Here is a 23,430-nt window from a genome sequence, read left to right on the forward strand (position 1 = left end):
CTCTGCTACATGGGCATTAATCTTGAGTCCCTCCTGGAAAGCCAATGGAGGTGATGAGGTTTGGCAGGCGAAAGTGAGAACAGGATCTGGTCTGTAAGCATAGAGAGAAACAGGGCAAAGGAGAGGAACACTTTTTCGTTCTCTGGAGCATTTAATTGAGCAGCATTTGGAAAAGCCACTCCTATTGGAGCAACATGCCCTACTCCATCCTGTACAGGCTCTGCTATTCACGTCTTGTGTGTGCATTCCTCTCATGCCACTGGTACAAATAACACTTTAAAACTAAATCTGTAAGTAACAGAACTCCTGAGCTTTGGATTTCTCATGTAAGTATTTCAAAGGATCACGTAGAAAATAATAACAGGGAGCTCAGATTATTCAAAATCATGTCCTCAATGAGTTTTTTCCAGGGGAACTCTGATATAGAGCATAAATGAAATTCAGTGATAAAGAATTTAACTGTTGAGGTCAGAATGCCCCTGCCTGCCCACACTATTCACTAAATAGCTACTCAAAGGAGGAAGAAGAAAAAGACTTTCCTACTTTTACTAGTTGTGTCCCCAAAAGTCCCATCTCTAATCTCTCAGGGGATGAGCTAAGGTATAGTTCTTTGTAATGTTTAGTGATTTACAAAGCTGGAGACTGTGAAAGCATTTATTGTTAATAGATAGCATCATTTGCAGCAATCGTTTGTACTTTGAGAAGTTATATAGGTAAATTTCACTGCACACCAAACCCCACTTCAGTGAAAACAGTGGTATAGAATGCTGAAGAGAAAAATCAGCTATGGGTGGGGAAATGTGTTTAATTTCCAGAAACCTTACCCAAGCATGTACGGATTAAGAGGGTAGAGTCCTTTACAGTTTAATCGCCATTTACCTTGCTAACGTACCCTCTCTCTTGATTTAATTTCCTTCTGACACTTTTAAGATAAAGCTGGAGATAAAAAAGCATGGTTCAGAGACCATTGGTGTCAATGGGAGTTGCTTAATTCACTTCAGTAGGCTTTGGTGTCAAACTTAAGAGATTTCCTGAACTGAGATACAAGCTATAACCCATTGAGGCCAGTGGAAAGACAGACACTAATTTTAATGGACTTTGAACCAGACCCTGAACACCAGACCAAACCAGACTACTTGTGTGGGTGGAGTTAAATGCATAGGCTTAATCTTGGGGACCAGAGCTTAAAAACGTCCTCAAAATGAAACCCTGCATTTAGTGAAAGTCCAGTCATCATCAGACAAACACCACCTTAGATTTCAGTTGAACTAATCCCAAATTGATGGAGAGTCAGTTTGGCTTGATATCTGAACAACAATTGCTCCTTCAACAACTGCTAAAGTAGTCTCTGGACTGACTTTCTGGTTATTGAGGTACAGGTACATGATGGGCTTCCCCCTGTTAATGCAGATGATAAGGTATGTACTATACATGCTGAAGGAAGTGCAGAAAAGTGCTCTCCTTTAGCTGTTAATCAGCTTACCAGTTCTTGCACAGAAAATGCTATATTCTGGACTGTGATCCTGGCAAATAACCAAAGGGGAAGTGGATTTTCAAATGCTTATTTTATTAATCTTTAAATATCGCCTCACTAGGGCTCCAGGTGCTGAGTGGTTTATAACACTCTAAATTGTAATCATGGATAATTTTTAATCCTGTGCATACATTCCCCTACTGTAGCTGAATGGGGATCTCACATACTGTAAAACAGAGAAGAGCTGCCTACCAGATCTGTTCCTAGTCTCTGGCACAGCAGCACAAAGGAAATTTCCTGCTAAACCATCAAGTCCTTGAGTGATTTGTAAAACACCATAAGAGTCTGAGAGCATTTAAGAGGAGGAAAAAGATACAGAATCGCACGTTCCTGCCCCCGGCACATCAGCCAAGTGGGACCTAATCCAACCACCCCCTGTAGTTAAATGAAGAACTTGACTAATTTTTGGATCAAACCCAGGTAGTGCACTGTCTCACATTAAAAGCACTGCACTTATCTTTGAGTTGTATTCTCTTTACTTTGTTTCTGTACAGATAGTTACTTGCTTGAGGGCTGGAGGATTTGCAGGCCAACAATATTTGAGGTTTTCAATGCTAACTTCATGTTTCAGGCACATTTTCACACAGAACTTTGGGTGCTGCGTTATGACATTGAGTTTATTAGGTTGGCACAAGAGATATTTACAGAGGACTTTGGCTACCCTCTTTTCAGCATTTATTAACTCAGGGGTACAAGGCAGACCAGATTCACCTATTGACAGTGGCTTCCTTCCAGAAGAGGGGAACTAGTTATAAGTGATGATTATTTTAACTTACAGAAAGAGTTGGATATAGGTCCATTTAACTGAGGAATAAGTGTTGGCAGTAGAGGAATGGGGCCGGCAGCTGGCAACGTTTGGAGAGATGGAGGAGAATTTCACTGCAAATTGAATTATAAGAGGATCTATGTGACAAAAGGAAGCCTCCTAATGGAGGTTGGTGCTTGTTCCCTGTGAAAAGCCATCAAGGTTTGGATAGCTGGCATTTCTAATTCTGTTAAATGTCAAAATCAATGCTTGATGGGTCTGCAAGAGCCAGGCAATGGGCACTCCTGTGCTGACATACCAATTTGGTACAAGAAAAGGACGAGGAAGGGACTTCCCAGAATAAGAGTGAAATGTCTCTTGAAATTTAATTTGCTTAATAAGGTTTTAAAAGCATTAAATAACAAGGCCATTTCTACCCTCCTTCTAAAATAAACCTCAAGCTTCGTTTGCAGTTTTCCACTTGTAAGCAACAAATGTAAACGAAGGATCTGTTGTTGCAACCCTGGAATGCTCCCAAGCAAATGATGCTTCTTTATTGAAAGCAAATGAACAAAAAAAGAGAATCTGTCAAGGGGAGAGAACAGTTTAATTGGATTAAAACCTATGAGCATGTACAGTAGGGGAGGAGAAAGCTCCTCTATCCCTGATTCCTGTGGAGAAGGCAAGGAGATTACCACAGGGTGAAGCAGGAGCTATGCAACACAGCACAAGCAGCCAGCCAAAGCCTGGAGTTAGCCAGTGCAGGGGCCCCAGAGGAATTGCTGGTTTCTTTTGGGTGGCTGGGGAGTTCTCCCTAGTAAAAGGTGGCTGGCAGTGCTCATTAGAGGGAGTGCAGGTCTCCTCTGGCACTGAATGCAGATTAAGGAGCAATGTTTGTGTTTGTGGTTCATAAACAGTCAAGTGGTGTGTCCAAAATACATTTCGCTTTTTCTCTAAAGGGACAGCCTGTAGATTCAAGCCTGAGATTTCTTATGCATTTCAAATGACTTACTCCAGCCCTGGTCTTTCATCTGCACACTGTTATTTAAAAGAACCCTGAGTTTTGGATTCCTTTTTATCGGCTCTCAGGGAAGCAGAGGCTTTGCAGGGGAAGGTGTCTTTATGCTGTACAGCCAAGCTGGAAGGATGCAGAAAGTCACTTGGTGTGATGCATTTGGGTTAAAATTTGGATGAAGAGGATTCAAAGTCTTATTGCAAAGCCCCAGCTAATGATGGTCCAGGGTCAAACCATTCCAGCAAAACTTTCCTGGGCTCTCAAGCTATCTCAGTTCTGGACCCGGTAGGAAAAGTGTCTGAAGGGTTCAGCATTTTAAGAGTCCTTCTCCACGGTGCGTCTGAAGCCTTAGAAATGTGGGTCCCGGGCTATTTCTGGAACAATGCTTGCATCCGTATGGTGGGCCATGTCAGTGTTACCCTTGCGAAGGGATCTTAATGTAAGCTGAAATTTTGAGGCCTGGGATGTGGTGCTGAGCTGGTCTTGAAATGCTACTACCCCTGTGCTACCAGAAGGGATGGAAAGTGGAATTTGGGTGGGTAATTGCACAGGGAGGCAGGGACAGGGAAGTGAGAAAGTTTTGCAGGTTGTGCTGGGGGAAGGGGCTTTGATTTGAATACGAAGAAGCATTTGGAGCCAAACCAGCAGCAGATTGTGGTACCTTCTTAATTCTGTGAGCCACACATGAATGACCTTTTTGTCTGCCTCCGCCTGCCTGCAGTGGGGGGTTCTCCCCCCTGCCTTTCCCCACCACACACACTCATTGATAATATACATGTGCTAAATAGGATTAACTCTCCCTCATCTGCATGAGCTGTTTCTCTCCTTTGGCCACTCAACCCAGCTTCCCCCTCTCCCCTCCTGAACCCTTCAGCCCCCCAGCTCCTTCTGGAGCTCCATGTGGGCCTTGTGTGGAGTTTAGCTCCCCCATTGTAGGGCAGCTGGTAATGGGAGCGGGGCTGAAAAGCCGGCTGTCAGGCTCAGTGCTCAGGAAGAATAGGCGGACGTCTGCTCTGCAGCTTTCCCTTTGATAGAGGAGGATAATCCCTGCTATGAGAAGGCTGAGTCAAATGGAAAGGGAGAGTGAGCCCAACGCCCTCCCACAGCCCCGAAGCAGCACAAATTGCAAATCCTGGGATTTGAGGGGAGACAGCTCATCCCGCTAAGCACCTTGTGATGAATCCATTTCTTCCTGGAGATGTCTTTTTCTGGGAGGGAGAGAAAGCAGTGAAGCTCTCTGGAGAAGAAGTCCCCTTTTTGCAGCCTGAGCAGAGAGCTGGATATCTCTCTCTTCTCTCCAGGAGCCAGGGACAGGGTGCAGAAGGGGAGGACTGTGCCCCCTCCATTCATGCTTTCATCAGGGAGCATTCCCGGCTGCCACATGCAATTAGGAAGTGAGGGGAGACTGGGAAACAAACTCACTAAATGCAGCCAGCGTCAGACCTCCCAAGTTTCTTCTCCAGTGGGAGCAATCCCATGCTTTGAATTGGGAAACCTGTGAGGGGTATATCTTGGGGTGGGGATCTAGGAAATGGGGTGGCAGCCAGGAGTGTACCAAGTCCTAAGGAAGATGTATTGGTGCTCGAGGGCTCCCTGCACAGCCAGGGCATGAGGCTCCTACAGATGGTTTAGGAATAAGGTGAAGGACAGCCCAGTGGGCAGAGGTAGGAGCTGGCTTTTGGAATCTCAGTCCCAGTATGTGGGATGTGATGGTTTATTGGTATCCCATCAGTTGGATTCCCATAGCTCATGTGGGTGCCTCACCCTCAGTCAGCATTGGTTGGGTGTCTCTATATCTCACTTTCTGCGCAATAGTCTTAAGGTGTTCATCTGGCAAGAAGTGATGACTTAAAATCAACTCAGAAAGGAGCCTTTTTCTTTTCTGCCTGTAAGGTGTGAGGGGCTGGAGTTCCCTAGCGTGTACCCAGAGGTCTGAGACAATGTTCAGGCAGGATGTTAAATAATTTTATTCAGTGATGTTTATGAAAATCCACGGGTAAGGACTTGCGCCAAGTATTACCATGTTGCTTGGTAACACCCATGGCCCACTGAGAGAAGATGATGAGGCAGAGCCAGAACAAGAAACAAGAAAATACAAAGCAGTGAGAAGCAAGCAGGGCTTTTTAGCTGAACTTTGAATCTCTTCTGCATATTATATTGAAGCGACTATGCTTATCCACTCTTGGTGCATCTGGTCCTTTAGATGCATAGAGTTTAGCTCTAGATGAAGCACCTTGTTCCCTCACATTCTCCAATGCTGAAATATTCACCTGTACTCGGGAACTTTTCTACATAACTTTGTTGTGTGGAAACGTTAAGCCAGGGAGAAAAAGCTGTTCTCCCAGTGTTTTAGGGCCTGCTCTCCCATATGGGATATGAAAATGGAGCAGCATAACAAGCAAATGGGTGGCACTAACAGAGCATTTGAGAACCTGGAAGGAACTTTTGTTTCCAATTCAGCTTTCAAAAGAGGCAAAAGGCCAAGGGCTTTCGTATTATTTATTCCAAACCATTTTCCCATCCTTACTTGAGGCTCAAACAAAAGTGGCCCATGCCGAGTCTTGCAGATGGATTAGCAGTCAAGCATACAGCTGCACATACCTGGCACTCAAGCACTCATGCTAGCCAGCCTCCTAAGAGCCGACCTCATTTTTAGTTTTTGGGTGCTGGAATGTGGGAGTGGGTGGAAGGGCCAGGATGTGAGAAGCCTCCACAGATGTTTTAAAAGAAGGAAGTGAATCTACAGTTTAGGCAAGCTGATTCACTTGAATCTCCAGATTTTTTTCTTGGAGAATTTTTTGAGTTTTATAGGAATTTGTGATGGAAGTTCGGGCTGTAGCTTATTTTATTAGCATTGATTTTCCTATATTCCTTTATATAGTCTTCATCTTCTCCTCTTGAGACTATCTTGTTCATCTGGAAGTGGAGAGCTGACCTTACTGCATAAGCAATGAGAGATATGGCAGTTTTACTCCAATATAAAAGTCTTCATAATGTCATGAACAGTTTTATCTGTATCATCCTAGATATACCTTGGAAATGTTTCCCTAATTCATTTCAAAATGTTGAGCTTCCTTATTCATAAGGACCTACACATTGAATGCCAGGTAACTATAGGCGCCTCGGTGTGTCACCCTGCTATATTAATCCAAGGGAGCAGTTTGCTGGACAGCAAAGTCCCCACCAAAGCAACAGAGTGCTCAAAATATTGACAGCAGTTCAGGTAGAGTTCATAGGCTTGTTACAACTGTGAGCCTAACTCTGTTGAAAGGCTGCATGAGAAACCTGGCTGATAGTGGGCTTGAAACCACGCACACTACATATGGTTCCACCCAGACAAGGGGTATGACAGAGGCTGCCAGAGCGAAGTGAGATTTCAACTGAGATTTTGGCTTTGTTCAAATCCAGAAACTTCAAAATGCAGATTCAGGGAACAAGGACTCCCTGTAAATTGGAAATTAAAGGCAAGAGGCTTGATTTGCCCAGAGCAATGTGATGTTGAGTGGGGCAAGTGGCTTTCTGCTGGCTTTAGAAATGCACAGCCCAACAGAAACATTTTGACACTGTCTGCACTGAGCAAAGATCCTCTTTCAAGGGACATACAATTGTATTGAGGTGTACAAGGTGCCTTCTGTGTACCTAAATCCCCATCTTTGTCCATGTGCATTGAGCAGAGGTCAACAACATGTAGTAGGAAAGATGCTGCATGACTGTGTGCACACACCAGGTTGTAAAAATCTGCGAAGCTCTTTCATAGAAAACTAACGGGCAGGCCTCCCTGTAATGCAAAGCAGCCTGTGTTCTGTTTGCACTTGGAAAGCTTGGAAACAGGAGTGAAGTCTGTGTTGGCGTGGGGAAAATCTTGCCTCCTCACAGCCAGCAGTGCTGGCAGCCGGAGATGATCATTGTCAATAATACGCAGGAAGATTGTGCTCCATTGTTGCGGTTCATTATTAAATTACATAATTTTCATTTTTTCCATCCTTAAGCTTTACCACTTAAAATGGTTTGTCCTATGCAATCAAATGTGATCCCTGAGCCTCAGCTGAAAAAGCCAATAACAATGAGCATTCTCTGGAATGGAAAAATAGAAAGAAAATGAAGGGGTTATATAGTAATTCACTTAAATATGTGTGTAGAATCTAACTGAGAGCCTGATACAAAAATACTGAGTAAACCACATCCAGACCATCTCTTTGGAGACACAGATGTAACATCTTGGTGCTAGGGTCAGCCTGATCTCATAACCCTGGGGAGAAATAGCTTTGGCATGGAGGTGGGCATCAGGCAAAATCATTTTCTCAGGGACTTGGCTATCTCTCTGATGAGATATTTGACTGTAGTTCAAGCTCCCCATTATAATGTTTGCAATGGACTTCAGATTTTGACGTGGTGGTCCCTGTGCCTCAGTTGGAGAGAGGTGAGTTTTAAAGTTAAGTTCATGCAATTCTTTGTGATGATGTCAGTGAAAGCCAGGATCTGGATACTCAAACATCATGAGTTCAAAACTGATAGAATTGCTTAATTGGTATGATTGCTTTCCATAGCACACCAGGCAGCCACGGGGGACCTGAGCTGAGTACTAGAGAGCAGGAAAGAATCTGAACTGAGGAGTAACAGCTTTAAGGGTCTAAACCAGGTTATTCTACTCCACCAAGAATTAGTTACTAATGGTGCCATGCAAGTGCCAAGATACATTTGTTTTTCCATGCCAGCAGCTCTCTGTATTACAAATTCAAGCATGCTGTGAAATGTTGCTGCAATTCATTGCCCTGAGATTTCAGCTAACCAGGAGACTGTTGCTGTAGTCAGTATATTTGGATATTCTCCTTAGTGGATCCATTTTCTGATGGTGTTAATTTGGAGATTTAAATCCAACGCCATGCCCTTCTCCCCCACTACTAATGATAGTGACTTATGGTGTCTGAGTTCAGATTTCCAGTGAATGTTCATTTCTAATTGTGGAAAATAGTGTGTTGTTGGTTGGGTAGATACTGGGGAAGAAAAAGGCACCTCTGAATGCTTATCTTCAGGCCCTTGTTTGTTACTCTTACTTGGTGTGTTCCTTCTTTTGTCCAGCTGAAATGGAAGACGCTTAGATGAGTTCCTGTTGAAAGATTAAATACACATCCCCACAGTCTATGTAAGAAGAGCATAGAGCAGACATCTCACCATGGTACCTGGCTCCTTGTGTCCATCTGGAAGAATTGCCTTTTGACTTCCTGGCCCTGCTGTTCCAATGTGTTGAGGCCTGAGCTGCAACCTGCCTTTTTCTGGTAGTTCTGCTTGACAGATCCCAGTCTGTGGTGGCCATCAGGAATCCCATGGATCGCCTCCTTCCAGGCCAAGTCGGAACTGGTGAAATATAGCAATGCTGCATTAAAACCAAAACTGAGACAAAACAATACATTTTGAGGTGCTCTGGACCAATCTGTTTTGTCAGGTAGAGAGGACAGGAAATCCGTGAGTTCTCCCAAAACCCAAATCAGGGGTTTTGGTTCTTTCTTTTCTGAGCAGGGAGACTGACCTGAAGCCAAATACTCTAAGTGGAAAGAGGAAGAAACAGAGTGAGCCCACACACACTGAAAGGGGTAAGGAGGGGCAGGATTTCACCAGACCAAGCCGCCGTGTCGGAAGCATCTACTTAAGAACTAGTGATTCATGCTGGAAAAGTTGTTCCACTTTTTCTGTCTTTCTTCCCTCCTCCTGCCTCTTTGTTTGGTTTTGTTGCATTGCTCCTGGGACGTTCAGAGTGACAATAAGGCAATTGTTCTTTCATGAACAAGGCTCAACGAAACAGTGCAAAAAAAGTGACATGGCAAGAAAATATGACAAATATTCTGTACTTCATTGCAGAATACTGCCATTTCCTCAGTATGTATTCCTGAGGAGAAAAATATCCATCAGGATATTTAGTTTAAACAGGGAGTTACCATTTGTGAGTCTCCTCTTTCTGAACATACGAAGCTCAGATCTCCCCCTTGCCTGCCCTGCAAGGAGAAAATGCACCTATCATTAATTACATTTTTAATCTCTAAAACCCAGCCTCCAAATGTGTTTGTGTCTGTGTATACACACAAACTGTTTTCCCTTTGTCTTCCTATCCAAAATGCAAAAGCATCTCAGATGTTGTGATTCCTCCAGGTTTTTCCCCCGTGGGAGGATGGAAACATGTAACATTATCTCCTAGCTGCCTACTGCCTGTCTCTGAAATTAGCATTTCAGTGACTGAAAGGTAGTTAGTTTCCACACAAAAAAAAAGGAAGGAAAGAAAGAAAGAAAGAAAGAAATGGATGGTTAGCACAAGGCTGACACTAATAGTAATAGGAGATGAGGGAGAGGGTACAGGACATGTTGGATTACTAAATGAAAACTGTGATTTTACCAGACGTTCTCCAAGAACAATGAAAGGGGCTTTTACAGAATAAATTAACTCTTCGAGTTTCTTTGATTAGGTACCTCAGGAAGGAAAAGTCTCACAGGGCATGTTAACACAGAATTAAATAAGGCTCTTTTACTATCCCAAATCTGGGTTTTCTAAAGTATTTTAGGTTTTATTCTGAGGATATTCTCCAGATGAGCAAGGGAAGAGTAGGTGCTATTGAATGCAAAACTGAGGAACAACAACACAGAGGCTCTGATCTCATGTTAATTAATGGGCTCTGTTGTTTATGGCTGTCACGTCAACAAATCACTCCTTGTGCAAAAATTAATCATGTCTTCTGTGTGAGACTGCGGACCTGGGTGTCTTGGCTTCACCAGCAAAGGCTCGCGCTGGGGTACTCACCTTCAGAGAGGGGTACCAAGGGCTGGAGCTGTGGTTTGGCAGCTGACTCTGCTAGGCTCAGCTCAGAGGGGCAAGAGCTGGAGTAGCAAGAAGGAAAAAAGTCTAAAGAAAACTTCTGTCCTTTCTTCTTTCCCCAAAAGGCACCTTGTTTTTAATGTGGTTGAAGATGCTTCTCTCCCGAATTGGTAACATTGAGGCTTCCCACCTTTTGCTATTAGAAAGTTTATGTCTCCTGTCGACAGGTAGTGGAGAGGGAATATGGTGGAAATCTCGTTCTTGGCTTTTTCTTTCCAGTTGAATTCTGTTCAGAGCCTGTATCTGGGAGAAGATATTTGCTCTATGGTGCTTTTCTGAGCAGAAAGTCTCAGGGAGCTGTCAGCTGCCTATGGAGATCAGAGAGACATCCCCAGTGTGTGCCGGTGTCCCTCAAGAAGCTTTGCACATTGGATTTGGTGGGCACCAGTGGTGTCACATCAGACACAGAGCAGTTATTGAGTGTGAACCTCCAAGTAATGCATCAAGGATGGACTTAAGTAGCCGTACCTGAAACAAACTCAGTCACTGGAATAAGGGCAGATGCAGAGGTGGGAGGTCCCTGGGACTTTGATTTGTTTCCAGCTTTGTACTTAAAAAAGCCTGAAAAAAAATCTTAAAAACCCTGAGCCAAATCCATAGGGGAAAGAGAGCTGAGGGGGGAGGGATCATATTATTGAAATCCCACAAGAAATGTTGATGACATTAGGGGATGAAAAAAAAGTAAAACCAAACTCCTTTCCCCAGCATACTCATTAATCGGGTGCCTTTAAGATCAGGCCTAGAACAATCCACCCTGCTCCAGCAGCTTTCTGCCACTCCAAAAAATAAAATGTCATGGTAGGGATAGACAAACAGGGCAATGTTTCTACTCTTGGATTTTCCAGTTCCAGCTGGGTTTGGATATGGGTAACAATATTGGGAAATGATGGTTCCTACTGCACTCTATGGATGGCTGGTTCAGTCAGACTGCAAGCTTGTCCTGCAATATATGAAGTAAAAGCTGCTTGTATGTATTTTAGGAAATGAATTAGAACAGTAATAAACTGTCCTGAACTGAATATTTAGAAGCTGTATGCAAATTTCTTATATAGACTTACTGCTTTACTCAATAAGGTCCTGGCCAGTTGAAGCTGATCCTTGGGTTTTTGGATGCATGCACCTTTGACTGTGCTCTGAATTAGGAGTGCTAAACTCATGGTTACCTGGTAATAATCCATTTCTGTTTTTTTCCTGTTGTCTCAAGGAGGTCCTGCCACCTCCCCACCTTTGCTGCAGGGTTCCCATTCTCAGTCAGAGTGGCTGCTTTTGGGAGGAAGCTTCCTGCGTGGGAAGAGCAGGAACAATATTCGTGTGTTTGAGGGTTTTTCCTGGCTGAGTTTTAAACTTGACTACTGGAGTATTCACAAATTTAAATTAACAACCTGTCCTGGTGAGCTCGCCTATCTTAAATCAGCAAGAGTCTCTGCTGGCTGTGGCTGTTTGGCCTCTATTGGCAGCTGGAGGCTCAGGCTGCTGCAGGATAAGTTCATCTTGTCCTGCATAAGGCAAACCTTGGCACCAGAGGTGGGGCAGCCCAAGGGAGATGGTGAGGGCAGAGCCTCTAAGGCTGGTTCATGTGCTTCCCTGAAGACAGTGTCCTCCAGGGTAGGAAATGTAGCTACTGGGCACCTAGCACAGGTAGTAGTATCTGCTGCTCTGGGCTCCTACCACCAGTTTAGAGGGAACCAATAGTATTTGCGTCTAGCAACTTGGGAAGAAATTTTGGGGAAAAGTAGATTTTTGAAGATTAAAATAATGCTTCACTTGTCCCCCCAGAGTATTTAGAAGTAAATTCTTGTTTAGTGCTTGAATACTGTATTGAAGCAATAGACAGTGCATTTACAAGTACATCTCTTGTAGGGAAAGTGCTGTTTGCTTTGCCCGTTGCCCAAGAGGCATGGCAAGGAGCAGGGAGCAAAAACCATGGGATCATAGTGTGGGATCAGCTTTGATCAGGTTAGAAAAGCCTTCCTTTGCTTACAGAGATTCCTTCATCTCAGCAGGACCACGGTTCAGAAGCCTGATTTCAGGCACCCATTGTGGAAGCTGGTGAGCCAGCTGCAAAATTTGTACCTTTCACCAGTGTCCCAGACCCAGTACAAAACTGGAACTCCGGAGGATGGCTTTTAGCCTTTCTTGCCACAACTGAATATGTTGTTTTTAATATTAAACACACATTCATATTTAATCCAGAAGCCTAGCTTTCTGTTCTCAAACAACCCATTTGTAATGGGTTCTTCATCCAAGCACGGGAAAGAAATACTAGGTCCTGGAAGCCAGCTCCATAAAGAAACACAAAGAGTATCTTTCTGAATAGCACACAAGTGTGAAAGGAAACATGCAATTGCTGGAGAAATGGAATCATTTGTACTCAGTGAAGGGAAAAAAAAAAGAAAGAAAAAAAATAGAAGAGAAAGCTTTTCAAAAGGAGATCTGTGACTGAAGCTCTCCAGAACTGTTTAACCTGCTGGGGATATTTAGCAGATGAATTCTGACCCACGTTCTCCACTTTGCTATACCCTGTGACAGAGCGACGCAGCATCTGCCGCTTGTGTTCCTCTCCAGACACGCTCACAATGCCGGAGGAAACGGGGGAGAAAATTATGCAAATTGCTCTGAGCAGATTACTTTGACCAGCTGCTCTTCTTCCTCCTCAATCAAAGGTCTGCCTGCGAAAGCCAATCTAGATTATATATGTCAGTCGCATACTCTGAGGCTCAGCCACTGCCTCTTGGTTTTTTTCCTCCCCAGACAGGGACATTTCTTACAGCAAGGTAAAAATACAAACCGCTGAGGACAGCAAACGCTCAAAAGAGGGCACAAGGGGGTGGGAATTCCTTTTGGTTTTTGTGCGGTAGCACCTTGCCAGGTCTTTTGCTGGGTTTTGAGGGCTATTCCCAGAGAAGGTGGCTCACCTCCACGCTAGCAATTATTGAATTTTTTTATTAAGCATGATGAAATGTGGCAGAGGGAGAAAAAAATGAGCAAAAAGGCTCCCTAGACGGCGTGTTGGTGGCATGGCCTTAGCTGGTGTTATTAAACGCATGGGCTGAAAGCTGGGTAGCTTTACCCGATGCAGCCAGGGGTGCTGCTGGCTCTTTATTATTTGTGTTGTTCTTGCAAAGTGAGATTTATTCACAAACACAAACAGGGGCCAACCTGCTGGCGTGTGCTCACCACCCCGGCAGACGTGGCCGTGACGCTGCTCTCAGACAGACCCAGGGCTCCAGCCGCGTCCAGTTGCTCGAGGCTGGAGCTGCTCTCCCTCCCTGCCCTCTCCTGCCTCATGCTGCCTACCCTGCACCTTTAACAATGCTCAGAGTCCAGACAAGACTCCACAGCTTCATAAATGATTAATATAGTTTTCATTTAAGGAAAAAAAAGCAGAAGAATGCTGCTGCATCAGAGAGCACCTAACCCTGGCAGAACAAAATACAGCCCTGTCACAGCCTTGTGGCGAGCCAGATTTCACTGCATTAAATCATTATTAAGGATTTCTGTAAGTTTGATGGAAACTTCGTGTTTTTTTATCCCATATACAAATCAAAGAAAGTCCCATGTTAGTATGTGATAAAACACACACATAAATATGTACACACACATAAATATGTGAGCGGAATGTCGCAGCGGATCTGTTGGGATGCATCCTCCAGAGGGGGCAGTTCCAGTTAGAGGGGTTTAGAGAGATTAATAATTCGCTTGCCCTGGTTTATTTTTTATTGGTTCTATCCCATAGATTTTTCCCAGCGGATGCCAGAATTGCTGAAGATTTTAGCATTTCAATATCTGTCTCCTTCCTTGAATTCCTAATCCAAATTCAGTGCGGCACTGCAGGAGGTGCTGAAGAGCCTCACCAAGCAGGCATGTAACAGTTGCATTGCTGAGCTGGGGTCTTAGAGCATGAGGCTTAGTGGTCTGGCTCAGTTTCTACTGGTTTTACCTGCTTTGTGTTCACCCACAACAGCGAGTATAGGAGTGGGTATCATTAGTGAAAAGAAAACACAATCGAGCAAGCAAATTTTAATGAGTGGGCTATTTCTAACAAAAACTCTGTCTGTTGAGATGCTGAAGGCAGTCAGCATGAAAGAGCAGACCTCCCTGAGCTCTCCACCACCACCTGGCAAAGGTGAAGGTGACACATAAGAAATTGGAATCAGAAAAGATTATCTTCATTTTTTAATCATGTGGTGTGAAAATTAGACAAAATAAGTTAATGCAGCTGAAAGCAGAGTTCTTTTTTCTTTTCCTGGCCTTAAAGTGCTTTTATAAAGGTGTCTCCTAACACTTTGTCAGAATTAAAAACCCTGGTTTGATTTTTCACATAAGAAGTGCACTGGCATCCTCCAGTAAAATTATCACTTACATTGTATTGTGTACCACCCGTCTTTACAGAAAATGTTTATGAGAAGGAGACAGTAACAAATAAAACCCGCTGTGGGTTTGTCCTATTATTTCTGGATTGCCCATACTGCTTGCCTCAATGGCAGCAGGATCTGTGCTGACAGCAGAGGAGTCTATGGGACTAGCTGCTTGGTCTAATTTCTGTTTGCTGCCGGATAAGTCCGAGCAAGCCCCTGTTCAGGGAAAAGCTGCAATTACAGCTGTGATCTTGACACCAGAGTTCACCCGCTTTTCGGGAGAAGTTTGCAGAGGTTTGGAAGCTAATGAGCTGCAGCTAAAGCAGGGGGAACTCTGCAGCTACTTCTTTGGGGGGGGTTAAGTTCCTCGGCACTGTGTGCTGCTCAGCTTTTCTGTCTTGCTCTGGGCCCACAGAGTGCATGTTCTCACTTTATTTCTCCAAGATTTCTCCTTGGCTCTATTCTGCTTTATCAGAACTGTCTTGTACAAAGAATTCTGCAGTGTATTGATGGAATGAAAGTTACCAGTGAAAAAAACCAGCCCTTGAGATATGATGAATTAGCTGCATTTCAGTGGTAAAAATGGTCTCTCGTAGCCAGCTATTAACTACACTCTGGTGAATACATTTTCATGCAAGAGATGGTTTGCTATTTCAAAGGAGTCTCATTGAGACTTGATCAAGTTATTTTCAGAAGTTTCAAGTATTATTAGATGGTAAATCCTACTGCATGATTTTATAGTCACATCTTTTATTTGCTGTTGCTTTTCTGTGTATATTCAGTGAAGCTGGGTGGGTACTGAAGGAAAAGTAAAGCCAACTACTCTGAAGAAACTGGAAAAAATAGATCTGTTTTCCCGTTACTTTAGCTTAGTGAAGTATGACCTTGTATTTCATGGTACTGTGGAGCAGGCTGGAAATCATTCCCTCACCACCATGCTTGCATTTCTAAGCTGAAGCCAGGATTCTCCTTATCTTTTAGAGAGCACAGTCACTGATGTGCCATTATGGGTCATTTGTTAAAAACCTGTGCTTTCTATTTTTGACACACAGTTAAGAGGGTTTGTCTGTTTGGTTGGTTTATTTCAGTTTTAGTTTAATAATGAAAGGAAAATTCTAGCCAGCAGGATAGCTCAGAAAGGCAAAATGATTGCCTGTCAGATCAACCTCTCTAAAAGAGGAAAGAGATTGAGCCCATCAGTGGCAAGTGGGAAGGAATGACTAGTCCTGAGCAAGCTTTGGAGATGGATGTTACTCAAGAGCCACCGATCAAAACAATGAGTAATTGGCAATTCAGCAGAGTGGCTAATGAGTTATGTATGAAACAGATATCCCCTCACTTGAAGAAAGAAGTTTCTTTCCAGATCTGGACTAGACCAGCCTGTTTCTGCAAATGATCTGAGAGCATCTCAGATGCACTAATGCCATCGGAAATTTGAAATCCGTAAGGAATTGGATCATCCTGTATTTACTGGGTCTCTTCAGGGAACCTTAATTACAGAGAGGAAATGACTTGCTGGCATTTGCACTTTCCTGCTTTGCCACTGAATTCATCATGGTCAGTGTTTTCCGTGTCTACTTCCAGTTTACCCAGGCTGTAACTTCAGTGGATCCTTCACTGGTCAGTGTGTGGTGAGACGTCCAAAGGAATACTCCAGTGCTGAAATAGCTTCTGTTGAACAAAGGGTATTTTAGGGAGAGGTTCTTATTGGATCTGCTGTATTCAAGATGGTGAATGTATGGTGAAATTCTTGTTCGCATTCGGTGTGTAAAGGAAGGGTGTTAACTTCTGTACCTTACCTAAATTCTAACTCCTGCCCTTTCTGAAACCCATAATTTCAGGTGGATAAACTGTACTTCAGTGATCTATGTCTATTTTTTCCTGATGACAGTTCTTTGTGTTCCATCCCATAATTTACTGCATTTCACCATGGAATAATTGCTGAATAAATCCATAAATGTATAGACAACAGGGTGATCCCTTGTTCTTTCCCAGTTCAGACAAATCTTAAAAATGTTGGATCTTTTTTTCATATCTGGTCTTGGGGAAAGCACTGACTTGATGCAGAAGTGCCCAGTTGAAAGGCAGTTTCTGACCTGGCCAGTGCTGCTGTAAGTTACTCTGGAGCATGCAGTGGGCAGGAGATGGAAATGGAGATCTGTTCTGTTGCAGCAAGGATGACCTGCTGCCCCTTGTCTTTTTTTTTTTCCTCCTCCGAGGCATCCTTTGCATCTGAAAGTAATTCTATCCCAGTGGGACATGGTTCTTCCTCTCAGGATGCCTTGAGAGTTAGACCTACAGGGGATGTGAGGAGCCTTGAAAATTCAAGTTGCTGTCTGTGGCACTGTCAGAAGCACAGAGCAGACAGTGAGAGGGAAGAACATGCTGTTTTGCTCAGCCTTCACACTGAGATGCACCATGGTTTGCTTGCTAAGTTCCTCGTGGCTTTACTCTATCACTGGAGAGTGATGTGGATTTATCCCATTTCATTTTCAGATGCACAAGCTGAACTTAAAGCTGGAATTGGTGGATGCGGCTTTTCCTGCCCTGCAGAATGAGCTGGTTTGACAGGAGCATCAGCAAGGGAGGATAAATACAGAGACGCACTGTGTGATGGTAATCGCTCCTACAGCCCACCTCCTTGATGCTTCTGAGCAGGATCGCAACAGAAACAAGAAGAAAGGGTTTCTCTCTCAACTTGGTGCTATAATTCCCTCCTTCTTCTTTCTGTCCCCCTCCCCAAAATCCCCAGGAAGGCAGTGAAATCTGATAGGCAGTGAAATCAAAACTGTCCTGTTACCAGGTTACCCACCACTAGATCTGTGAGGGACTTGGGAATATTCTCTATGACTGAACAAGTGACTGCTCTGTCCTGGGGGTATAAATCTAGTGCAAGCTTGTCAGCATAAGCCTTGTATATTTACGGGAAGCTTTCAGAGGAATCGCACAGGATCAGAGTTTCTGTTCAGCTCTGAGACACAGCATCCCCAGCATGCCTGGGAAGAGAGAGGCACGTCCCAGGCACATGCTGCTGCTCCACTGCCAAGCCCTGAAGAGCAGTGATGCATTTGTGCTGATTTGTCACTTCTGGAACCAATGTAAGAGACCTGGAGTGGGAGCATGAAGGATGGAAGTGACACCAGGGTAAGGGCAAGGAACATTTGCACTATATTTAGGGCAGAAGCAGATAGTGGTAACAATTGCAAGGATCATATATAATGCAGTAAAACTGTCTACCTGAAATATAAACAAAAGCCCTTTCCTGAGGCAGTGAGGGGTGATCAGTCATGTTGACAGTCTCCCCAGCTAAGCAGCCAGGACATCTCATTCAGAAAGCACAGACAGGGTGTAGGGCAGTGCTTACTCATTTAATAGCATCCTGGAAACAGCATCTTTTCTCTAGTGCAGAGTCCTAACTCCTCTCTAGAAATTTTATATGGTCCTCATGGGTACGTGCTAGCATCTTTGGTGTTTGCTACACCCTGAGCACCACGAGGGTGGTATACATGCCAGGATGTAGAAGAAGATTAGAGGAGTTTAATTAGACTATGCTCTGAATGTAACTCATTCAAGGATATATGTTGATCAGCTGTATTGAATCCCAGATCAAACATACTAATTTAACTCCTGGATGCATTCGCTCTGCCTCTAGGATATTTCCTTTAGCAAGCAAAACAGGACAAACCCAACATAATTCAGTCCTGCACAAACGTGCCTCAGACCTGAGGAATGGGCTCTGCTTTCACATTTTATTTTTTCAGCCCACATGGAGTAAATGTATGGAAAAAATTCAATATGATTCCTATTTTTTTTTTTTCTTTTTTCCAATACATCCATTTTTTGGCCAGTCTAAGTGAGAAGATCGCAGCTAGTACATCTTATCTATATTATGCAAAGGAGGAAGACTGCCCTCATTCTTTGAGGAGTGAAAAGTAGGCAGACGTGTTCCATTGCTTCTTAGGGTAATTCCCATGTTCTAGAGAGCATCATCTCTTTTGGGCAGCTCTCCTGGTGCAGACAATGGTGACAGAAAGCTCTGTGAGCTGCAGGCTGCTCCGTGTGCTCCCTGTCGCATGCTAATTCTTTACCCAGGCTGCTTGTAGAAGTCTCAGAAGAATGAAATTCCACTCTGAGATATCCAGATACAGTTCAAGAACAAATCCTTCAAAGTGGTAAATGGAAGGTAAGAGATACAGGGGGAACCAGATCCCCAGCCTCTGCATGCAGGAGGAAAGCATTTGATTGCAGTTTTATTGTTCTGCCTGTCAAAATTGATGGGCTGTTCAGAACAAGGAGCTGTCCCTGGGGAAAAGCAGCCCGTGGCTGGGTTAGCAGTGGTGGCTCTGGGACCAAGAGTGAGTAGTGGGGAGAGGCTGGGGCTGGACTGGTGGCAGCCGTGTTGTGTTCAGATGTGCCTTACTTTAGCTGTAACTAGCAAAGTGCCCCCCTTCCTATCTGTTCCCAATCTTGGCTACCAGCCTTTCATCTACACTCATAATAAATTCACTTGTTAATTGGAAGAAGTAAATATGATGAGCTTTTGATACAGTTCAAAGGAGCAATAGCCAGTTTCTTGATTCCCACATTGGCAACTCTCCTTCCTGTGTGCCCCAGAATCAAAGTGCAGCTCTTGCTGCAGCAACTGTCAGGTTTTTTACATCTTTAGATCAAAAGCCTGGCTGCAGAAAGCAAAAAAAAACAAACAGCCCAACACCCAACTGTTTGGATCTTTTTTCCCCTACAATTATTGTCACATCCATTACTCAGCAGAAGCCTGGGATGCCCTTTCATTCTTACACAAATACTTTCTTTTGGGATTCATTTAAAGTTTCCTTGTGCATGAAGTGGTCACTTGTCAGCTCTCCACCTGAAGGGGTGAGGCAGAGAAAGCACAGTCAGCTAAAAAGGAACCCTGACTTCAAGCATTTATAATGAATATTGACAAAAAGAAGGGGTGGGGAGGAGTGGGAATCAAAAGCTCAAAAATTGCTGATTAAGCAAAACCCAATTGCCTCCTGCCTATGGTAGAAAATGGCATCATTAGGAGGGATGGAACAGGGCTGGAGTTATGCAAGTCCCAGTCGGGAGCAGTAAAGCTGTAACTCTTTCTCAGTCCAGAAAAGATGGGGATTACCTTTTTGTCTGGCTTATGAAATTTCAGCCCTGGAAAAGTCCCAGGCTATGGTGGTTCCCAAACTGGATCATATTTGTGGTCTCTGCAGCTCAGGCTCTGGTGCTCACTGCCAGAGGTGCCACACAGAGCAACAGCAGGAACCCTGCCATAGGCACAGGTGGGATATTTTGTCTCCCTATTGCAGATTACATCAAACCCTGCGTTAGTTAAGACATGGAGTCTGGTGTTTCTAGTCCTCATATCTTACCTCTGACCTAAGGGTGAGAGTGGTGGCATCACCATTAGACCAGTTACTTGAGCATGAACTGGGATGGAGCAGCACCTTGAGCTGATGGAGACCTCCAAAGAGACAGTGACTCAAAACACAGACCTGAACATCCCACACAGAGCCCTCCCTCTGCAGATATTTAATGGTAAGTCGGGCTGGGGGTGCCAGCGATGATTGGCCATTATTGATTATTAAATGCCTCACAGCTAATGAGTGGTGCTTTCAGGCTGGTTGTGTCCACGGCATAAAGGAAAAACACCAGGATTTGCACCTCCTGGCACTGCGGCGCCAAGAGAGGTGGAGTTAACTTAATAAATAAATAAATACATAATCTCCAGGCATTTACTTTAAGTCAGGACTGAAACACCAGAGGGGAAAGCTGCAGCACTGCTTCCCATGTACTCTTGTCTGTGCTGAGCGGACCCAGGCCCCTGGGGTATGGATTTCAAGAGCAATAAATTCACTCTAAAAATTTAAAAAGGATGACGCAGAAAACTTCAAAAAACCAAACAAACCAGCTTCACACAATAAAAGCCATTTCTCTCCTGACGTCTCTCTCTAGTTATGGCATGACACATCAAGGTCAGATACCCTGTCCCACAGGAGCAGGGCTTTATACAAGGTGAAAATCGTCCCCTGATGGTGTGTGATGTCTGGTGTTTCGTAACGATAAAGTTTACTTATATAAAACCCAGGATTCTCATAGTGGGACGTCATTTATAGCAAGTGTTCCCTCCCACAGTGCAGGAAAGCGCTGAGCTGAAGTGCCTTCAGGACACAGGAAGTGTCAAGGAGATATTTAACCTGCAATTGCTGATTCCAGGCCCTGTTGTCTAACTCCTGTATCATACCTCCTTCTGCACGCAAAGGAGAGCTCGCATCTGTAGCTCAATAAATTAGCCATTCATACCAGGAGGTTTCTCTGTGGCAGAAGCTGAACTCAACAGCAAGAATAATAATCCATATGTTTGTTATTGTGATTAGCTCCTCTGGAAGATAAAACTTAGAAAGCTCTGCTGGAGCATCACGAATGCTGCAGTGCTTAAGGCCCCTGGTGCTTTCTGTCAGGAAGGGGGATGTGAACAAGGATCCCCTCCCTGCCTAGGGCATTTCCACCCCACCGGTCTCCTCCATGGCTTGTTCTGCTTCCCTGCCATCCTGAGGTTTAAAAAATCTCTCTTTTGCTTTTAATGCAGTGGGTTTTCTCGTGCGTAGTCTCCTAAATGAATGCATAGGCTGTTCCTGGCGTGCTTTATGCCTTCATGCATTTTTAATGATTTACATGGAAAAGATTTTTTTCTCTTTCTCTCCCTCTCTTCCCCCCTTTTCTTCCTCCTTCACTCCCTTCTTCTTTCCTTAAAAAAATAAAAGAAAACTTAAAAAAAAGGAAAAGTAATGACTTAATACATATCCAGTGGAATTGATGGTTTGTGGGGGGCGGTTTTATAATTCCAGGTTCAAGTTTTTTCTATTTAATTATGCACTACAATTCTCATGAACTATAATGCAATAACAAAAGCATGCACCAGAATTGACATAAGTCTGTTCTGTATTAGTACGGGTATGGATACCGTGCTTTATGTGTGAAATAAAATATTTGGAACTAATGCTGAGTCTGTTTCTTTAGAATTACATAGAATACTTCTTCCTTTAAAACACTGAAACTGGGGCTCTCTGGTCTCTATTTGGCCTGCTTCTCCCCTGATAAATTCAATTGTACTCCATTTCATGATGCCTTATTTGTTTGTAACTGCCTTTGTAATACCTTAATTGAATAGAGGGTTCATATGTTAACCTGAAGTCCTCTATAGTATCTTAGCTTATGAAGGTTAAAAGTGATTAACTGATGAAAGGCTGCTTGCTGTAAATATTGACATTTCCTCAACCTGCTGGGGTTTTGATTAGCTCCTGAAGTTGCCTTAACATTTTTGTTTATCAGGTTATCAGCAATTCCCAAAGCTTATAAGCATCAGGACTTTTCTCATGCCAATTATCGCTAATGTTGCAAACACTGAAGGCAAATGCATAGCAGTATGTGGCTGAGTGCATTCATCACCTTCTAGTGGGAGTGCGTGTGCAATATAGACTTGATTGTAAATATTTGCACAAATGGGACTAATTTTGCAAAAATTAATTTCTCTTCCTTGCAGGCACTTCATTTCCTTGTCATCCAGTTTTGATGCTAATGTTTCTAAGTCACTTTGGTTTGTTGGAAAGAAGAATAGTTTCTGGAGCAAGCAAGATTGCTTTTTACAGCTGCAAATCATTTATGTGCAAGATTCTGCCTTGTCCAAAGGCAGCTTGGATTTGACAGCAAGTGCTGGTGAACTTTGTAATGTTTGTAGCTGGTATTTTAGAGAATTCCTCTGAAATCTGTCTTTGGTCCTGGCTCTGAGTTCCTCAGCTTTTCCATAAGTGTTCCTGGCAATGAATATTTAACCCTTCTGTTTACCAGAATGTTCATAGAGATTAAAAACTTCTGAACCTGTAAAAAGTCAGATTTTGTAGGATGGCTACCTCTGAAATGCCTTGTAGGTAGCAAAATGATATCAGATGGATAAAGCAACCTGTCATGCAGCTTGTAAAGTCAATACTATATATATCTCACATCTTTTCAGCACTCTTTACTGCAAACTGCTCACAGGTGACCCAGAGGCTTCACAAACAGGAGAGAAAACCCTCCCACCACCAGGAATAATGTCAGGGGCAAATTTAAGCAGGGCGGTGTAGGTGAGTGGCTCCATGAGATGGAAGCTGTGGGGATGCGCAGAGCTACTGGGGTCCATGTTGGGCTTGTGGTTGCCCTGATCTGAGGATTCACCTCTCCTCCAGCCTCGCTCCAGAGACACAGTGGTAAAGCTCCTCCTTGCCCTTTTTCCAAGCAGTTCTTAACAGCTATCAGCTTTATTTTAAATTAAGCATTGCTATTGTGGGTTCAGGATCCATCCTTTGCGAGGACAGGACTGCCTCGCTTTTCATTAGCTTGTGACCTTCATGATCTGTTGAGATTTGAAATCTCCTTGGGTGTGATCCTGCCTCTCTTTCCTTAGGTGTTTGGACCATTTCTATTTCTCTTGCATAACTCCTATTATTGTCATGCATGCCAGGATATTTCTCAACAGGCAGCAGCCTTAGCAAAGAGTGGGTGCTAAAGTATGTAAAACTCTAGCTTGCTGGTTTCCCTTCTGATTAAAAAAAACCAAACCCAAACAACACAGACATTTGTGATTTAATGATTTATTTTCATGTCGTCTCCCACCACCTCTCCCCTTCCCACCATGCAGAGGGGACATTTCTTAGCTGCCATTAGTAGTATGTTCTTTATAATGTTAAATATCTGTTTTCACGGTTGTGTTTTACTTCACAAATTATGACTTGGCTGTGATGTGACCTGCCTAAAGGTGTTTTCTTTAAGATAGTGAAAATCTTTCAAATATAGCTGTGGCCATGGCAAAAGAAAGCTGCACATAAGTAACACTTCTGGTTTCTTGTAAAAGAAATAATTTTTAATCTA

The 23,430-nt window shown here is 43.6% G+C and overlaps 1 long non-coding RNA gene across 1 annotated transcript in view; it reads left to right on the forward strand.

Moving 5' to 3' along the window:
* LOC134158000 (uncharacterized) overlaps positions 1-21,612 on the forward strand; it is a 28,117-nt gene extending 6,505 nt beyond the window's left edge. The window contains exons 2-3 of the long non-coding RNA XR_009962565.1: positions 17,011-17,658; positions 19,908-21,612. This is a non-coding gene — a long non-coding RNA (uncharacterized LOC134158000). The remainder of the gene's footprint in view (positions 1-17,010; positions 17,659-19,907) is intronic.
* The last annotated feature ends 1,818 nt before the right edge of the window (positions 21,613-23,430 follow it).

Source organism: Pezoporus occidentalis, unplaced genomic scaffold, assembly GCF_034315485.1.
Source record: "Pezoporus occidentalis ecotype Australia unplaced genomic scaffold, CSIRO_AGI_Poc_V1 ctg124, whole genome shotgun sequence".
Lineage (NCBI taxonomy): Eukaryota > Metazoa > Chordata > Aves > Psittaciformes > Psittacidae > Pezoporus > Pezoporus occidentalis.